This window comes from Colossoma macropomum, unplaced genomic scaffold (assembly GCF_904425465.1).
Source record: "Colossoma macropomum unplaced genomic scaffold, Colossoma_macropomum, whole genome shotgun sequence".
NCBI lineage: Eukaryota > Metazoa > Chordata > Actinopteri > Characiformes > Serrasalmidae > Colossoma > Colossoma macropomum.
In genome coordinates this window covers 12,350,743-12,370,472 of record NW_023494787.1, presented here as the reverse complement: position 1 = coordinate 12,370,472, position 19,730 = coordinate 12,350,743, and positions in this window count along the sequence as shown.

Below are 19,730 nucleotides of genomic sequence, written 5' to 3'. Positions count from 1 at the left end.
CAACAGAGTCCAAAAATACAGCAACAGAGGTTAGTGGAACAGATACATCCATAACGAAACAATCAAAGGAGACCAGAACTAAACCAGAAACAGCAACAGGGTGTATAGACAATGCAAAACAACAGAACAGCTCAAACACAGGGGTATAAATACTAACAGAGAAAACGAGAAACACCTGAGACCAATGAGAGGGCGGGGCTAGGAGACAAAGAACAGGTGAAGACAGGGCAGGACAGGGGAGGAGCTAACATGACAACAAAAGCACTTGTCACAAGAAAACAAAGGCACATGGCAGACATACAAAAACACACAGCACTGGGAAACCAAAAAAGAGGCAAAAACAGAGAAAGACCAGGACAAAGAGTGAATGGATGTTACACATGGATATCTGCCTGACACACTGCAAGGTTTTCTTTAATTGGTATGAAGATTTATTCATGATTGGTACTGTCTTTTACACCGGGCATTAAAATCCATCTTTAATGGGATCTGGTCTGTGACAAATGATGCATTTTTAAATCAAACATTGAGTCCTGCCAGTTTTAAAATGAGCAAATCTGGTAGTACCGAAATGATCAGTTTACATATGTCTGGCTCAAAGTAACATACGAAAAAGTAAGAAGTAGATTTCCGTGATGTGCTGTGTCTATTTATTTTTGTTAGTACACACACATCCTCTTCTCTGAATATTACATTACAAAGCTCCAGAAAAGCTGCAGTACTGGAACTGCATAGAACAGCCCAAAAACAGCTGCTATAGTAAAACTGCATATAACAGTAAGGATTTTAAGCTGTGGTGATGCTACAGCAACCAGAAAAACAATTTTTCACATGCGTGTGTTTCACTTACTTATTTGTTCCCTGTCATGCAGGGTTTCCTGACAAATCCAGCTGGTTTGAAAGTGCAATGCAGGTGGATTTTACATAGTTGTGGTGTGCATTTCTCTTTGGACTACTTTCTAAATGTACTGCAACCGTGGAAAGAGGTTTGAAAGTGAAAACAAATTGTCTCATGAATGTATATCGATCCCAGTGTTGAAAATGATACAGTAGATAAAGAACACAAAAGAACAATGTCTTTATTAGACATTAATCACGTGTAACGTGACAGAAAGGGCCAGACGCTCGTGGTAAAAACCAAAAGATGAGGCTTTAATATCAAAGGGTTTGACAAGAATCATGGTCAATAAACAGGCGTGGGTCAGATCCAAAACAGCAAAAAGGTACAAAATGGCAACCACAACCAAAGGGCAAAGACAAAAGGGAAAAACCATAAATCCAGAGAAACAGTCAAAACACGAAAAAGGCAATCACAAAAACACAAGTGAAACGCTCAGTAGCTCTACAGGAGAAGCAATACCTTGCTATCTGGCTAAGCTAAAGCCCGGGCTTTTAAACTAAACTAAACAACTCATACGACATGGAGCACAGGTGAAAGGACTTAATACTCAGGAGAACTAGAGTGGTGATTGGTTGAATGAGGACGTTCTGTCACGTGATCTCTCAAGGGGTTCTGTGAGATGGAGTCCTTGTGAGAATCGAGGCCAGAAAGATGCACGACAGTACCCCAAGAGTCCGGGATGGCCAAGAGACAAGGCCGACCACGACGACCACCCCCTGCACCACTGGAGGATCGACAGGGAACAAGACCAGAGCTGCCACGTTGCAGGACTGAAGATGAACTCCACCACCGAGGACCAGAAACCGATCTGGGAGATCGGATTTCCGGGTGCAGAGTGTGAAAGTCCACAATCAGTCCGGGGTCCAGAATGTCTCCAGCAGGCGCCCAGCACTGCTCCTCCGGGCCATATCCCTCCCAGTCGACGAGATACTGCAGCTGGCCACCATGCCTCCTGGAGTCCAGCAACCGTTGCACAGAGTAGACTGGGGTCCCGTCTATCTCCTCCAAAGGGGGCGGTATGTCCGCCAACAAAACCTCATCCAACGGACCTGGGACAACAGGTTTGAGCAAGGGAACATGAAAAGATTGTGAAACACAGTAACGAGGTGGCAAATCAAGTTTATAGGTAACATCATTGCTTCTCACAACAACCTTAAAGGGGCCACTGTATTTTCCTACTATGTATTTTCCTACTTCCCTCAGCAAACCTGATGTCCCGAGTGGACAGACACACTCGGTCTCCAGGCTGGTAGGAGGGGGCGTCACTTTGGTGGCGATCTGCTTGTTGCTTGTTCCGTCGAAGAGCAGTCTCAATATGCTGACGGATCTCCTACCAAACTCTTTCACTCCGTTGCATCCATTCATCCACTGCAGGGACACTAGAGGTAAATCCTGTCCATGGTTCTATAGGCGATTTGTAGCCCAGGACACATTTAAATGGGGTTAGGCCTGTGGTTGAACTAATCAAGGAATTTTGCGCCATCTCTGCCCATACCAGATAACGTGACCAGACACTAGGTTTATTGTGGCAGAATAGTCTCAGAAACTTTCCCAGTTCTTGGTTGGCTCGCTCGCACTGGCCATTAGACTGTGATAACCTGACATTACACTAATTGAGACCCCTACACGTTCAAAGAAAGCGGTCCACACCTGTGACGTGAACTGGGGGCCTTGGTCGGATAAGATGTCTTCGGGAATACCAAAAAATCGAAACACATTATTCACTAAAGCCTCTGCTGTTTGGAATGCGGTAGGGATAACAGGAAAAAGAAAGAAACCTGACACTGTGAGAAAATCTGTCAATAACAGTAAGGACGGTAGTAAAGCCTTGTGATGCAGATCTGTAACAAAATCTAAAGCAATATGACCCCAGGGTCTATTTGGAATGGGTAATTGCATCAGTTTACCTGCGGGTAATGTTCTGGGGGTTTTACACTGTGAACACACAGAACAAGAAGAAACAAACGTGTGTATATCTCTCATCATAGTCTCTCACCAATACTGATTGGAAATTAACTGTTGAGTGCGATTTTCACCTGGATGACCAGAAGTAAGAGCTGCATGAGCCCATGTAATACGCCGGTCCCTAAACTGGAGTGGGACATAAAGTTTACCTGAATTACACTGCAGGGGAACTTCCTGGTTCACAAGGGCCCTCTCTATTTCTTCATCTAGATCCCATCTAATGGAAGAAATATTAATGTGTGGGGGCAAAATGTTCTCAGGTTGTGGTGGAGTTTCAGTGTCATCGAGGCTCTGATGGATTCTCAAAAGCGCATCTGCTTTAGTATTACGTGATCCAGGGCGATAAGTTATGTTGAAACAAAATCTAGAAAAGAACAATAACCAGCGGGCTTGACATGAGTTGAGACGTTTCGATTCTTACCAAATTATAGACACTACGCAAGTCTAATTTAGTGAAAAACTGCTCCTCTAAGATGTTCTAAAGCCACGGGAATGAGCGGGAGAGGATATGGGTATTTCTTAGTGACTTGATTTAAAGTTCGGTAATCTATCTAAGGGTGAAGACCACCATCCTTCAGGAAAAATCCTGAAGCAGCTGGTGATGTAGAAGGACAATAAATTCCTGCACCAATGCTTCTTGTATGTAAGTATTCATAGCCTGTTCTTCCTCTTGAGTCAAGGGATAAATTCTTGATTTAGGAAGGCTAGCATTTTCTATGAGATCAACAGTGCAATCATAAGGGTGGTGTGGAGGCAATTTGGTGGCATTTCTTTTACTAAACACCTCCTGGAGATTATAATATTCAGCAGGGATACTACTAATTGCCTCTGAATTAGGACATTCTATAGATGTAGAGCTGACTTGAACTGATGGAAAAGTGAGATAATTTTGGTGACAGTATTCAGACCAGGAAGTAAGCAAGCGTGAAGACCAAGAAATACGGGGATTGTTCTGTTCTAACCATGGGAGGCCTAATAATACTGAAAATTCTGATGATTCTAGCACTAGGAAGGACAGCTATTCATTATGGAGAGCACTGGCACCCATTCTAATGAGTTCACTTTGAGTAATGACACCAAGACCCACGGGCTTTCCATCTAGTGCCACTACACGTAGAGGTACTTCCAAGGACGTCACCAGAATCTGCAGTTGCAGTTCCGTCACCAATCTTGAGTGAATAAAGTTTCCTTCCACCCCAGAATCAATCAGAGCTGAAACAACAGAGGAGAGATCTTGGCAGTAAATCATCACAGGTATAAGAAAAGATTCAGAAACCAACCCCTTTGTGGGAATACTCACCACATTAGCGCATGGAGTATTCTTCACGTGCTTTCCAGGGGTTGGCGCCAACTGTCTATGTGAGCGTGCCTGACACTCATGTAGAATGTGTTCTGCACTGCCACAGTAGAAAAACAGTCCTTCTTTCCAATGACGATTCCTCTCCTTGGCAGGTAAACGAAATGAATCACATTGCATGGGTTCTTCTGGCTCTTGATTAACTAGGGGTAATACTGCTGGTGTTCTCTCTCTTCTCTTGGTTACTGAGTGCTTACAGTCTTGAGTCAGCTGATCTAGATGAATCACTAGACTAATGAGTTCATCTAGCTTCAGTTCGTCATCTCTGCTCGCAAGCTCCGTAAGAATTTCTGGACTGAGTCCTTGACGAAACATGACCAATAAAGCTGGCTCATTCCATCCACTCCCAGCAGCCAAAGTATCGAATTCTAGGGAGTACTCTGCTGCCGTACGATTCCCTTGACATAGTTTCATCAAAAGTTCTCCACTAACCTTACCGTCATGAGGATGATCAAAAATCTTTCCGAAACTGTTCATAGGTTGGGCTTTGAGTTTTGGCCAAATAGCAGTTGCCCATTCTATTGTTTTATCAGTAAGTCGGAAGATTAGAAGAGAAATTTTAGATTGATCTGAACTGGGGCAAGAACTGTTGAAGAATACACCACATTGAAGAAGGAAGCCACAACATTTCTCAGGGTTTCCATTAAACTTATCAGGCTTACTGACCAAAAAAACAGAGCTTGGCAATTCTATGGGTAGAGAACTAGAAGCAGCAGGCTCATTCTTAGCAGATATACCTAGAGCTTGGAGTTGTGAGGTTAGCTCTTTCACGTTAGCAACCAACTGGACCAGCTGTGTTTGCTGTTCCGTCTGTTGTTGAGTTAGTGCTGATAGATAACAACCAACCTCTGGGTAAGCAATGGATGTTAGTATCTGCCAAAATAAAAAAAATAGGACTAAAAACTACTGATAATAAGATGAAATAGTCCAGCTTTGACTACCAAACATCCACATAAATATTTAATTATCAAATATATTTCATAAAGCAAGTTTTGAAAATGGAAAATATTAATCAAGTGTTACTGAAAACTATTGTAGAAAAAATGGAAAATCAGATGATGAGCACTAAGAAAATCATTGAAGAACTGATGAAAGATTTACTGCAGGATGTTGTAGTAAAAAGCACAGCTCTAAGTGAGTAAAGAAAATTAATAACTGATATAATAAAAAAAGAGAAAGCTGGAGCACTGACAGTATCTATTCCTGTGAAAACAGAGAATGAGAAGCTGGAGAAGATGGCTGCTGAAGCCGAGGCCGAGGCCACCCAGGACCTAATGAACATTTATCTGGAAGAAACAGAGGAAATGATGGAGAAACGTCTTGGTAAGTTCAGGAACTGAACAGATATAATGATGATAACACAGCTGGAAACTGCTGATACCCAGGTCATGTAAAATCAGGACTTGACTAGAATAGTGCAGAGCGATTGTGCGGCTTAAGCAAGTTGTGAATGATTGCTAAGGTGTTGCAGGTAGGCAGTTTCTATGGTATCCTATGTGGTTGGAAAGATGTTGCTAGGTGGTTGCTATGGTATCACAAGTAGTTTCTAATGTGTTGCTAGGTGTGTGACACCACCACATAAGGGGACCTGTGGAGTACCTATTTTTAATGATCAACACTAACATAGATTTCAGGTAGTGTTATTTAGGTTACCCCACAGAAAATAAAGTCTCTAATTTCCTTTATGACTTATCACTGGGATGGTCTGATAGAAGTTGTGGCCTCATCTTATGTCTGGTATTTTTATTATGTCATCCATATTTTTTGTTTGAAAATGTTTCCTGGGCATTCCAACGGGGACTCTTATTTTGAATATAAACCCTGGTTTGGGAACAGGAAAGAGAAGTGTGGCAGCCATTTTCTTGGAGGATCAAGTTTGGGGAAGACAGGCCTGGTGGAGCCTGGCTGTTCAAGCCCTAACTAACTTTTACTCCTTTTTTTTTACTCATCTCTGTCCTTGAAGAGTGGATCCCTCTCTAACTGTGGAGTTACCTCAAGGAACTGGGTGAGCTCATTCCTGTTTTTTGTTTTTTTTTGCATTGCTGGGCCTTTTTTGATTTTTGATTGTTGGGTATTTTTGGGACACTGTTTGCTTGGACTATGGTGGTAGTTGGACATTTTTTGGACGACTTTTTTTTTTGGATTCAATAGAGACAATCTTTAATAACTCTATCCCATCTAACGGACTTCTGCTTCAGATCTTATATTCTACTGCTTCTCTGCTTGTTTGCTGGTGCTGTTGCTGTTGCAGATGCTGTTAGTGTTGTCTGTTCTGGGGAATAAGAATAAGTAAAAGCTAACTTGTGCAGGCTCTGTTGTGTTCTGGTGCTCATGTTTTTTTTTCTCTCACCAAATTAGTGATCGGATTTTATTAGTAACTGCTGAGTTGATCAGATTGTTACAGGTGTTTGGCATGGTGTCTGGAGTGGTTGTTAGGGTGTTTCTAGGAGGTTGCTATGGTATTACTGGTGGTTGTTAAGCTGTTGCCAGATGGTTGCTATGGTGTTGCAAAGCGTTTAGTATGGTATCTGAGGTGGTAACTAAGATGTTGCCAAGTGGTTGCTCTGGTGTCATAAGTGGTTGCTATTGTATCCAATGTGGTTGCTAAGGTGTTTCAAGGTCTTTGGTATGGTGTCCCAGGTGGTTGCTAAACAGCTACTATGGTATCATAGGTGGTTGTTAAGATGTTCCTAGGTGGTTGCTATGGTACCACAGGTGGTTGCTAAGCAATGTGCAATCACTAAAAAGAAAACTAATCTACACACATTTCAATGGAAAACAATACATGATAATATCATGATAACACGGATAGAGCAGATGCTACTATTACTGTTACTGAAAGATTTTGCAAACATTTTAAACATTTTAAATTATATATGACACAGCTGGTAAACTGATGGCGTTAACTAATGTGAAAACAGAGAATGAGAAGCTGAAGTTGACAGCCGCTGAAGCAGAGGCTGAAGCAATTGAGCAGCTCATAAACATTAATTTGGATGAGACTGAGGACATGATGGAGAAACATCTGGGTGTACAGGAACTGAGCTGATGGTATGATGATAAAACAGCAGAAGAACTGCTGATATTCAGTTAATATAGGGGCAGGAATTCAGCTTAATAAGAAAACTAATAAGCAGAGCTAATGAACACTGACCTTCAGGAGACAGAGACCGAAAATCTGGGTGAGAAATGAATACCATAACAAGCTAACAATCACAGAGATGTCACTTTAAAAATATCAATTCGTAATGATATACTGCAAGATATCTGTTCATTTGTCTAAAACAAGGCTGTTTACATGGTCGTTGATTACTATAATTGTTGATATTTATTCATGTTAAAGCAGGAGATGAGATGTTTGAGGCGACACTCGCTGAAGCTGAGGTTGAAGCTGTTAAAGAGCTAATGTTTCTTTTCATCGACAAGATTGAGGCCGAAATGCTGGGTGAGAAAAATAAATTAATACATAATAAACCCAAAATGACACCGATTTTTAAAAAAAATGTATTGATAAATAAAAGTATACTGAATAATAAATGCTTAATAAAACTATTCACATGATGTTCAAAAGACTTCTAGCATAGAAAGGCACCTGCTCAGTCACAGATTCCTTCACTTTACCCTTACTATTATACTATGGAGAGGTAATACTAGTTTTTGGTAATATTTAATCAAGAATTTATAGAAAATTCTGTTCCTGTATCTTTGAATCAGGATGTGAAGTGATGAGTACTGCAGATACTGAGGCTCAAGCCTCTACACACAGCATGCAGACTCATCTGGATGAAACTGACACATCTAATGACCAACCTCTGGGTAAGTAGTGCAAATCAACACTAGATATCATGCAGAAAATAACAGCTAACCTGGTAAAAATGTCAAAACAGGATTTAATATAACAATTTCTGCACTCCTCCTCCAATGACCATCTTCAGCCTTCACCAACTAATACTACATAACATTGCATACATAATAATAAATATCTTACATCAGTATTTAATGAATGATTCTGTCTTATGCATGAAAAGATGTGGAAAAGAAGTCTGATGACGAAGCAGATTGGAACACCATTAAAAGTCTGATGGCAGATCTGCTGAATGGTGTTGAGAGAACAGTCGACCAGAGTCTCGGTGAGTAAAAGAAAAACAGATATTCAGAACATAAGAAGCTGTACAACTGCTAATTCTTTCAACATTGGAAGCAGGAAATGAGATGCATGTGGTCACTGATGTAGAAATTGAGGCTGATAACCTTAACAAACTGATGGACATTCAGCTGGACGAGACAGAGACTACTTTCATCCAAGCCCTTGGTAAGTAATAGAAATCATAATTTATTAAGAATGAAGCAGTTAAACTCTGGCTATGAAACCCAAAGACCATCTTCAAATGTCACATGAACATTTAAAAACTGAAATAATTAAATCATTTTTTATTTCAAAATCTGATTTATTGCAGGAAAAGATGGAAATGACAGTTAATCCTGAACTTATTAAAAGTTTTCATGATTCAGATGATTCAGATTTCATGGATGAGACTGAAAGAAACATCAACCAGGCTGGTGAGTAAAATGTACCGATGGCACTGACCTGATACTGGGTATCTGTATTTGTTATTAAACAAACATTTTAACAACTTTAATAATTTAAATATTAGTTACAAATTCTTTGTTCCAGATTAGATTATTGGAGATGAGCTTTGGTGCTGATTTCTCTGATTTTCTCTACTAGCTGAAATCAAAGCATTGACGAAAGACATGAATGAAGCCAAAAGGGATCAACAAAAGAGAAACACCAGGAAAGGATCACATGGCAAGCATCAAAAAATAAATTATAAAAAGGACCAAGAACAGAGAAAAAGTGAAGTAGATGAAGAAGAGAACAGCACGAGAACATGAGCAGACTGAAGCATCTGAGCGGGAGCTGTAGGCTGGTGGAGACATCAACTAGGATACGGAAAGAGAAGAACACAGCCAGAGAACTCACAAACCTGTGAAAGAGCACCGGAAACTGATCCTCATCAGCAGAGGGGGCACAGAGAAAGGAGGATAGGAGAGAAATATGCCATTGGAAAAGAGAACATCTGCAGAAGACTCTACAAGCCCCTCCTGGGGAAACAAGTGCTCCACAGAAAGACAGCAGAAAGAACGAGGAATATCTGAGAGTGAATACGGCTGAAATCAGGCAGAAGACCCATCCTAGACCAGCGGACAAGCAGAGAGACAGAGAAACCCGTTCAGTTGGACGCAGAATGGATGAGTAGAATGGAGAGGCGCTGCCCAGTGCTGGCAGAGAGAGTCCAGATTCCAGAGGAGGGATGCTCCACAAACTCCTTCACACAACAGAGGATGTGTGAGCGAAAGAGGAATGAGAGGATATCCTGCTCAGTCTGCTCCTGCACGCACTGAGAGAAATGAACGGACCGTGAGAAAACCGCACTGGTGGCAGCATGATGACCGCTCCGTAGAACCTGATGAAAGACAGACTGGAGAGAGACACGAGAATAAGAAATGGAGAAATGGAAACAGGCAGTGGAAGAGTCAAGTCAAGTCAAGTCAAATTTATTTCTATAGCGCCTTTTACAACAGATGTTGTCAAAAAGCAGCTTTACAGACAATCTGGGTCCACGACCCCAGTGAGCAAGCCTTGGCGACAGTGGCAAGGAAAAACTCCCTCAACAGGAGGAAGAAACCTCGAGAGGAACCAGACTCAAAAGGGGAACCCATCCTCCTCTGGTCGACACCGGATAACAGCACAGACACAAAACAGTATAAAGAGTGGGAGAAGAACCGATGCTTCGTGTTGACCAGTGAAAAAACCTTATGGCAGCCTGAGAAACATCACCAAAAACACAAACCCTTAAAAACAGCTAATCTTAAAGTTATGAAACATTCACTGCTGGAGAAGACTTTAATCATGACTCTACAGAGCTGAAACAGACAACTAACTCCACTTTTATGCTACAGCCAATCAAAAACATCCTTTGAACAGCTATACCACCAGAGAGAAATAAGCAGAAACACAAACTAAAACAAATAAAAGACTTGCAGCACTTGTTGGAGCTTCTTTTATTAGTCAGGGTTTTGTTTTTCTAATGCAATTTTCAGCCATTTTATTGAATAATCTAGAGGCGGCAAGAAATTCAGTAGGAAAGTGTAAACTAGTGCTTACAAAGCACAGTTACAATACACAGAGTATTTAGTGGAGGAAAAGCAGGTGGAAACTATGAAACTATGAAACTTTTCTACTCTGAGCTTTACTCTGGGATCACTCTGGGACACTCCTGTTCTTGCTGATAGGGGTGGACATTATGACAATATTTAGTATTATTGTGAAAAATTATGTCACATTATGTCACAACATCCTTTTCTAAGTTTTGTTGGGAGTTGTTTTTATTTTCTAGCTTTCTGTTCTTTTTCCTTGTTTTATGTTATTATTCATTGGTAAGCATGTTAATGCTAAAGAGTTGTTTTGAGAAGTCAAGCTTGTTCTGTTCTAATGGTGTAAGCAATAACAGTAAATGACATTTACGACACCCCCTAAGGAGGATTTGGCCTTCCTAGGACAGAACACTCAGTTTATGACACTAAGGTATTTGCAGTAGTATCTGAGTCCCTGAGAAAGCCGACTCCAACAAGATCTAAGTCTCTGAGAACACTGACTTCAGTTTTACGGTGGTACCAAAGGTCCTGGGGGGGAAGCGTTGGTGGGGAATCAATGGCAAAGTTTAAAAGCTGTATGTCTGATTTTCTGTTCAGACTGGGTGGAGAACATAACGCTCTTTCCTGTCAATCCCGGTCTCCTGAATATCTTCCATAGCAATATCAAAGATTTGCATCGATGGCGACGAGGATGGGATCAGGTCCATCTCATTTTTTGACTGAAGCAAAAAGGTAAGTGAGTCCTGAGAAAAAAAGAGTTTAAATGCCAAATAGAAGAGGTTCAGTTTGTGTTTTGAGTCATAGGCAGTGAAGTAAATCGCAGAGTCCTATCAACTTTGGGTTGTAATAGCTAGGTTGTGAGGAGTCAGCACGAGGATGTTCACGGTCCCGGCAATTTGGGGGGTAGTTAACAGGCTAAATCTGCAAGATAATGTTCCCAAATTAAACAGGTTATTAAACAGAGTTTTTTCCTGTTTACCCAAGTATGTGGGGTTTCCCCGGTCTAATTTAACATCTACAGTTGAATCTTCCATGAATGCGGATAGAGATGCATTTGAGGTGGACTCATCACAGATGTTAGATAAAGTGTGTTCAAAGAAAAAGGAGAAATTGACTAAGAAGTATGGGATTCCAGAAGAACCAGGATGGAGTCAGGAACAATGCTTTATGGTTCTGAGCAACTGTGTAAAGAAAAGGGACCTTGAGGGGTATGTTCAGGTGTTTGGACAGTCACACCGTTTTCTAAGAACAGAGGACCAACAGCACATGGAACTATCTCAACGCTCTATTAGTGTCCTGCAAGCAAAGTTTGAGTCACTTCAAAGAGAAATAAATGAATTGCTGAACTACATTAATACAAAAAAAAAAGCAAGTGAACCCCTCCAATGAGACGGAGCAGTCTCCTTGCAGTGACAGTGAAGGCATTTCTGATCAGGCTGGTCTTGATCTGTTAAAGAAACAGCTACAGGAGTAGTCAAAGGAGAAAGGTCGAAGCATGATCCAGAAAGTCAGTTCACTCAGCGCATTGCTGAAACAGCTTTACTGCAGGGGGCTATTCTGATTGTTCAGCCACTGAGAATGTGATGAGCAGTAAAGTTGGTGTTACTCAAAGAGTTGGTGAGACTTCATAAGATAAAGTGTCGCAGCTGCACATAACTGCTGTGTTACCATGTGTCCCATGAAACAGGGAGTCAGCAAAGCCAGGGAACACGTGATAATGCATGCCATTATTGCACTGAAATGGGTCTTTGCACACGTAAATGCAAGAATTTTGAGGCTCAGAGTAAAGCGAGTTTAGGGAAAACTCAGTCCATGTCAGTGGGTGGGGTCTTCTTCCTCAAAATGACAGGTAAACTGTTAAAGCTAATCCAGAAAGTAACCCAGTTTTCTACCATTCCCACAGAAACGGTACAATTAAAATAACGATAGCTGCTGTGGGAGCGTATTTATAGCCAATTACACATGAGCAGGACAATAGATGGCATTTAAAAACTACTGTGAATCATTTTTAACCAGCTGTTTAATAACTTTAGCCATGGGTAAAACTTTAGCTGTGTAAGGATGCTGGGTAAGCACCTTACACTATACCAATAAGAGTCTTTGGGCAAGACTCCTAACACTACCTTCGCCTACCTGTGTAAAATGATCAAAAATTGTAAGTCAAGTCAAGTCAAGTCAAACTTATTTGTATAGCGCTTTTTACAACTGATGTTGTCACAAAGCAGCTTCACAGAAATCCATTTAGGACAAAGTTTCAACATGAAATGTAAATCCTCCAGGTGAGCGAGCCAGGGGCGACAGTGGCAAGGAAAAACTCCCTCAGAGCTGAGGAAGAAACCTTGGGAGGAACCAAGGCTCACAAGGGGGGACCCATCCTCCTCTGGTCAAACTACCTACAAAATTATTATACTACTAATATTAATAGTAGTAGTAGTAGTAATAGTTAGGAGTCCACTTCAGTGTAGAGTGGGCAGCCAGTCCAAGGCAGGTGGCAGTGACTGGGGTGTGCGCAACTGGTCTGAAGCGGGTAGCCGGAGAGCTCTACAGACAATCATCCAGCAGTGTCCGGCCGGACAGGTGGGCAGTTGTTTTCTCGGAAGAAAGGTAGGGAAATGGAGTTAGTTTTGTTCTGTATGGGTGTATGTATAATAATATGTAAAACATTTCCAGAGTGTGGCTAACGACTCCGGCAGATCTGACTACAACAACAACTTAACTAAAAGGAGAGAACCAAAAGGGTACACAGATACGGGAGCACCCTGAGACAATTTGGCATCCCTCCGCTCCACCATCCACAAACCTGAGTGATCGTGTGCGAGCGGCGGGACGACAGCAGCAGCGTCTCAGTTTACTATAATTCCCTGCGTCCATGGACCCCTGGTTCTGCTGCCTTTATCCAAGGGGAAACAGTAACTACCAAAAGCTAAACTAAACAAATGAGTTTTCAGCCTAGATTTGAAGATTGTGACTGAGTCTGAGTCCCGAACATTTTCTGGAAGATCATTCCAGAGTTTGGGGGCTTTATAAGTAAAGGCTCTTCCCCTAGATGAAGCCTTCTGAATTTTGGGAACTATTAAAAAGCCAGCACTCTGTGATCTGAGTAATCGTGGTGGCTCGTAAAGGGAAATAAGGTCTTGCAGGTACTCAGGAGCGAGCCCATGTAGGGCTTTATACGTCAATAAAAGAATTTTGTAATCAATACGGAATTTAACAGGCAGCCAATGGAGTGATGATAGAACTGGACTGATATGATCAAATTTTCTAGTTTTAGTGAGAACCCTGGCTGCAGCATTTTGAACTAGTTGAAGTTTACTTAAATTCCTGCTGGTGCATCCTGATAGTAGTGTGTTACAATAGTCTAGCCTTGAAGAAATAAAGGCATGTACTAATGTTTCTGCGTCATGCAGTGATAAGGCATTTCTTATTCTGGCAATATTGTGAAGATGTAAAAAAGCTGTCCTAGTGATACTGCCTATGTGCTGATCGAATGATAAATCTGGATCAATTATGATGCCAAGATTTTTTGCTGCTGAACCAGGTATAACTGGAAAGTCAGAAAGATTTAAAATTAAATCTGGTAATTTATTTCTTGCCACTTTTGGACCCAGAAGGAGAACCTCTGTTTTGTTACTGTTTAGAAGGAGGAAGTTACGCAACATCCAAACTTTCACATCTTTTACACAATCCTCTATTTTCTTTAACCTGTATTTGTCATCAGGCTTGGCTGATATGTATAATTGCATATCGTCTGCGTAACAGTGAAAGTTAATGCCATGGTTACTTATAACTGTGCCTAACGGTAACATGTATAATGTAAATAATAATGGTCCTAAAATAGAGCCTTGTGGAATTCCAGATCTTACTTGTGAATAATTGGAAGATAAGTCATTTACCTGTACGAACTGATAACGTTCCATTAAGTAAGATTTGAACCATGATAGGGCTGTCCCTATGATTCCAACCATGTTTTCTAACCTTTCTAGGAGAATATTGTGGTCTATCGTATCGAAAGCTGCGCTGAGGTCAAGTAGCACCAACAGGGATATGTAGCCTTGATCAGAGGCAAGGAGAAGATCATTTGTTATCTTAACTAGAGCTGTCTCAGTGCTGTGATGTGTCCTGAAACCAGATTGGAATTTTTCATATATGTGGTTCTTATGTAGATATGAACTAAGTTGTTGGGCTACAGCTTTTTCTAAGAACTTAGATATTAATGGTAGGTTAGAAATAGGCCTGTAATTAGACAATACGCTAGCATCAAGGTTTGGTTTCTTGATCAGAGGTTTAATAACTGCTAGTTTAAAAGCTTTGGGTACATGGCCCAGGCTAAGGGACGAGTTTACTATGGTTAAAAGAGGATTAATGATAACTGGTAGCACTTCTTTGAGTAATTTTGAGGGAATTGCATCAAGTGTGCAGGTTGTGCAATTTGCAGAGGAGATAATCTTCTCAAATTCTGGCTGTGTGAGTGGGTAGAAATTTTCAAGCCTTCCTTCTGCAACTATGTTATGTTTTATATCAGCCATGTCAGATGACAGCCAAGTTGGATTTAATACTGTAGGTTGAATTTGTTGTCTAATATTTTCAATTTTATTATTAAAAAAGTCCATGAAAACTTCACTGGTGAGAGTTGCCGGAATTTGTGGTTCAGTACCTGCCTGATTTTTTGTAATTCTGGAAATCACACTAAACAGTACTCTAGGATTATATTTATATATATTTATATATTTTTTCAATCAGCGAGGCCAGATATGCTGAGCGAGCTTTAGTGAGAGCATTTTTGTACTCCATAAGGCTGTCCTTCCAGGCCAAGTGGAACACTTCCAGCTTGGTTGATCGCCATTTCTGCTCTAGTTTCCATACTGTTTGTTTTAAGGTACAGGTTTTATCACTATACCATGGGGCGAGCTTTTTCTGTCTTATCCTTTTGATTTTTAGTGGCGCCACATTTTCTAAAGTAGATCGGAAGGTATTTTCTAAATAGTCGGTTAATACATCTAGCTCCATTGGGTCTGATGGAGTGGAGACAAGGGTTCATAGTTCTGGGAGGTTTTCTATTAATTGTAGGGCGGTAAATGGGTTTATTGTGCGCTTTGTAGAATAGCAAGGGGACGTACATGTATTATGGCTAAGACGTAGCTCATAAGAAGTTAGGTAATGGTCGGAGATTACTGAGGTTTGGGGTAGGATATTAAGCCTGTCTATGTTAAGTCCGAGTGTCAGAACTAAGTCTAAAGTGTGACTACAGTAGTGTGTAGGCCCTGTTACATTTTGGGTAATACCAACAGAGTGTAGGATTGAAGCAAATGCCTTTTTTAGTGGGTCATCTGCCTTCTCAAAATGGATATTGAAATCTCCTACAATCATTACTTTATCATTGCACACAGCTAGGTTAGCAGCGAAGTCACCCTGGATAAGAGCATCTAGCAAATGCCTTAAATGTACTAGGTAATGTAATGGCTTTATGGCTGCAGGACCATGGTCATGCTGTTGGCTGAGCTAATGTATGTGTAATCACTGTCAGAGAAATGGCAATTGGCTCTGCTTTCACAGTTTCTAAAAGTTGTATAATTTGCCTTCAAAAGAGTTGGAATTTCCAATCCTCATCATTAATGATGGCCGTAATGTCTGATTCTCAGGATGGGGTTGTTCAAAAATGTCAGTTAAACGTTACAAATTGGTCAAACAAATCAGCTGTTTCCCTTCGTTGTTCATGTCTGTGGTAGAACCATTATGAACAAATATCCTTAACTGATGAGATGATGTTCAGACAGAACTACAGTCTGTTACAGATGTTTGCTTTTGTTTCAACATAGTTTCAGGCTAGCATGAGCAAACTGCTAACCGTCTTTACAGTGAAGGTTTGGGATGAGCTCATCACAAAACTGTCGAGTTTATGTTAATGAGTGAGGTTTTGATTTGTTTTAATCATCAGGTTTACTATTAGCTCATGTTTTAGATTTGACAGTAGTGCTAGGCTCAGCAGCTGATCTGGTTCAGATCTGTAAAACAGATAAACATTGGTAAGAACCACTGCTGGTCTGATGAAAAAACAAAGAGGAAAAATAATGACTAACAATAGCAGGAGGAATTAGTTGTTTAAATGTAGTAAAGAATGATGTGCACAAAAACAACATGTCTGTGTAATGTGTTTGGTATTGAGGGTTTAGTTTTCTCCATCACAAAAAATAGAGATTATTCTCTCATTTGGTCCTTTGTGGCTCATTATGTCAAATGTTGAAATATTATATGTATAAAGTGTGTAATAAGCTAAACTGAGACAATTGGGCTATAATAGCATGTTTTCACCAACATGTTAAGTCATCGAAAATTAATATCTTTGTGTGTTGCTGTGAGTGTAGTCCTGAGTCCATCTTCATCGTGTGTGTAGTCCTGAGTTCATCATCGTCATGTTTGTTGTCCTGAGTCCATCATCATCGTCATCATGAGTGTAGTACCTGAGTCCATATTCATCATCATCAAATGTCTTGTCCTGAGTCCATAATCATTATCATGTTGTGTACTGTCCTGATTTTTTTTCATTATATACATTGTCATGAATCTATCATCTTTATCGTGTGTTATCCATCAACATTCATGATCTCCATCATCTTGTTTTTGTGTTGTCATGAGTCCTTCATCATCGTAATCATGTGTTTTGCCCTGAATCCATCATCACCATCTTCTTTATATGTATTGCTCTGAATCCATCATCACATTTGTTGTACATGTGTGTTGTTTATGTGTGTCCATCATCATATTTTTTGTAGATTGTCCATTAACATCACATGTGCTTTCCTGTCCATCATCATAATCATGTTTGTTGTCCTGAGTCCATCATCATCATGTGTTTGTCCTGAGTCCATCATCATCCTGTTTGTTGTCCTGAGTCCATCATCATCATCATCTGCACTGTCGAGTCCTTTTTTATCATGTTTGGCATTTGTGTGAAAGTCTTTATTTATGTGAAATGTAAATTATTTGTTAGTTGTATAATGCCTCAATTTATCTGTTTTGTTCTGCCTCATAAATGATGGCATTCTAATCACACTATTTTGATGTGACATATAATATATGCAGTGTGCTATTTAAATTCTACTACAACTACTATTAATAATTGTAATTTGCTCCAAATGTTCCTAACACAATATTGCAATATACAGACCACAACCTATGCACTTCCACATGTTTTGCCCTTTGGAAAACAGATTAAAATCCCATAGTCATGATGTGCTTGCTATCAAGATATCTTCACGATATGTAATGCCATTTTTATTAGTATTTTTAGAAATCTGTTCTGATATTTGAAAGTGGATAAATGAACAAAAATGTTTAATAAATGTAGACAAAGCACAGCAATTTTTCACACAGAAAAACACTGATATGAAGCCACATATTAACATATTTAAATTACACATTTGTATGACTGAAAGAAGAATGCTTACAAAATAATTGATTCTTATCGTAACTATCTGTCCCTTTTATGGACAGAAATGTCTATTTAGCAGCAGGTGAAGGTGACTCCAAATTGCTATGTCATTTCAAAATCACACATCTGCCACTAGATGTCGCTGTATGTTAGGTTTATCTTAAACCTGCTAATGACAGGGTGTTATTCAGGTTCAAGGCAAGAATATTTTAATTAAAATGAATTTCTGCTCAGATATTTTAATATTTATCACCAAGGCCTATATACCTTCCATCATAATGTTTTGTGGGCTTCTTGTATGTTGCTTAATTAAACGCACACTGAGGTACCATACAGGACTAGAGGTGTCAGACATTTTCTGAATGTATTGTTCTGAGAACCTGAAGATGTGTTTAGAGTATCCCTGTTACTGACTCAAAAGGGAAACTGAAGCAGACATGCATTCATTTATTTTTAATTCCCACACAAGAAAGAAAGAAAGAACAGGGCACTAGCCATGCTGAACAATTTTAAATGATTTACAAAGCTAAGCAGAATGCACTGCCTATGGTGTCTCGCCCAGATCTTTTTTATTAACCTGTACAATGTGCAGTTTATGCATTTTTTTAGAGCATGGATCTACAAATCAGCAAGATTACAGCAATTGGACAATGTTGATCACCGTGCCCAATGACCATTGGCATAGGCTTCTGCACCTGCTGCGACCCAGAAGGAAAAGCTGTGTGTGTAAGCTGTGTGTGTAAGATGTGTGTGTGTGTGTGTGTGATCGCTGTGTCTAAAAATCATGAAAACAGGAGACAACAAGAGTTAACACAGCGGGGCTGTTGCTCTGTCATCAGCTTAGCATCAGCGTAGTCTCAGTTTAACCATTCACAGTATATATAAACTGGACCTAGTCTTCCTGCTGTTCACTGGGGGCTAGCAGTCTGTCATGTCACATCCTGACTGGCTTCTCATGCGGCGGATAGCAGGAATGCGTGACTGTGCAGGCTCTATAATGATGCTAATCTCCAGCATGCGGTTCAAATAACTGAACTGTTTGTAGGAGCTGCCCAACAGCATTTTGTGAATGTTTTACAGGAATATAAATCTACACAAGCATTCAGCACAAGAGTACACTTTGACCATAAAATGAAGTTTAGTTACCACTTCCGAAAAATGATCATTGTAAAATAAATTATTTAATAATAATAATAATAATAATAATAATAATAAGAACAATGTATCATTATCATTTATCATTATTTACAATTAAATAATTCTGATTATACAGTGTTCATGCTCTTTGTTCTATATTATTGAGGAGCTTAATAATATACCTACATCAAAATTCCAACACCAGTTTTTTGTATAGCAGCTTTATCACATTATTTTCTGCACTTACACAAAGTTCAGTGTGAAGCTATAAGGTAAGTGATAGATCTATAGATCAAATGAAGAGGACAGGGCTCTGTCAAAACAACCACAAGTTTACCTGATCTGCTGCTAAACATCCAGTAAACCGGAGGTACTGTGAAATTACGTCATAATCAACCACATCTGTACACAGACTGGCTACTTCATAAAAACCACCTCCTTGCTTCTACACTCACTGACCATTTTATCAGCTCCACTTGCCATTTAAGTGGAGTTAATTTAAGTTCACCCTCTGTTCACCATAGTACTGAAACAGCGTTAGTGAAAATTGTAAATGATCTTTTAAGATAGAGGACTGTGTAAAAGACATTAAAGACTGGATGTCAAGCAACTTCCTTTTACTAAATTCGGACAAAACCAAAGTCCTTCTTCTTGGTCCAAAAGCTGCTAGGGATAATCTGCCTACGTTTACTCTTAATCTCGATAGTTTCTCAATTGCACCAGGCACATCTGTAAAAAGCCTTGGTGTCATGATCGATCCCAGTCTGGCCTTCGATGAGCAT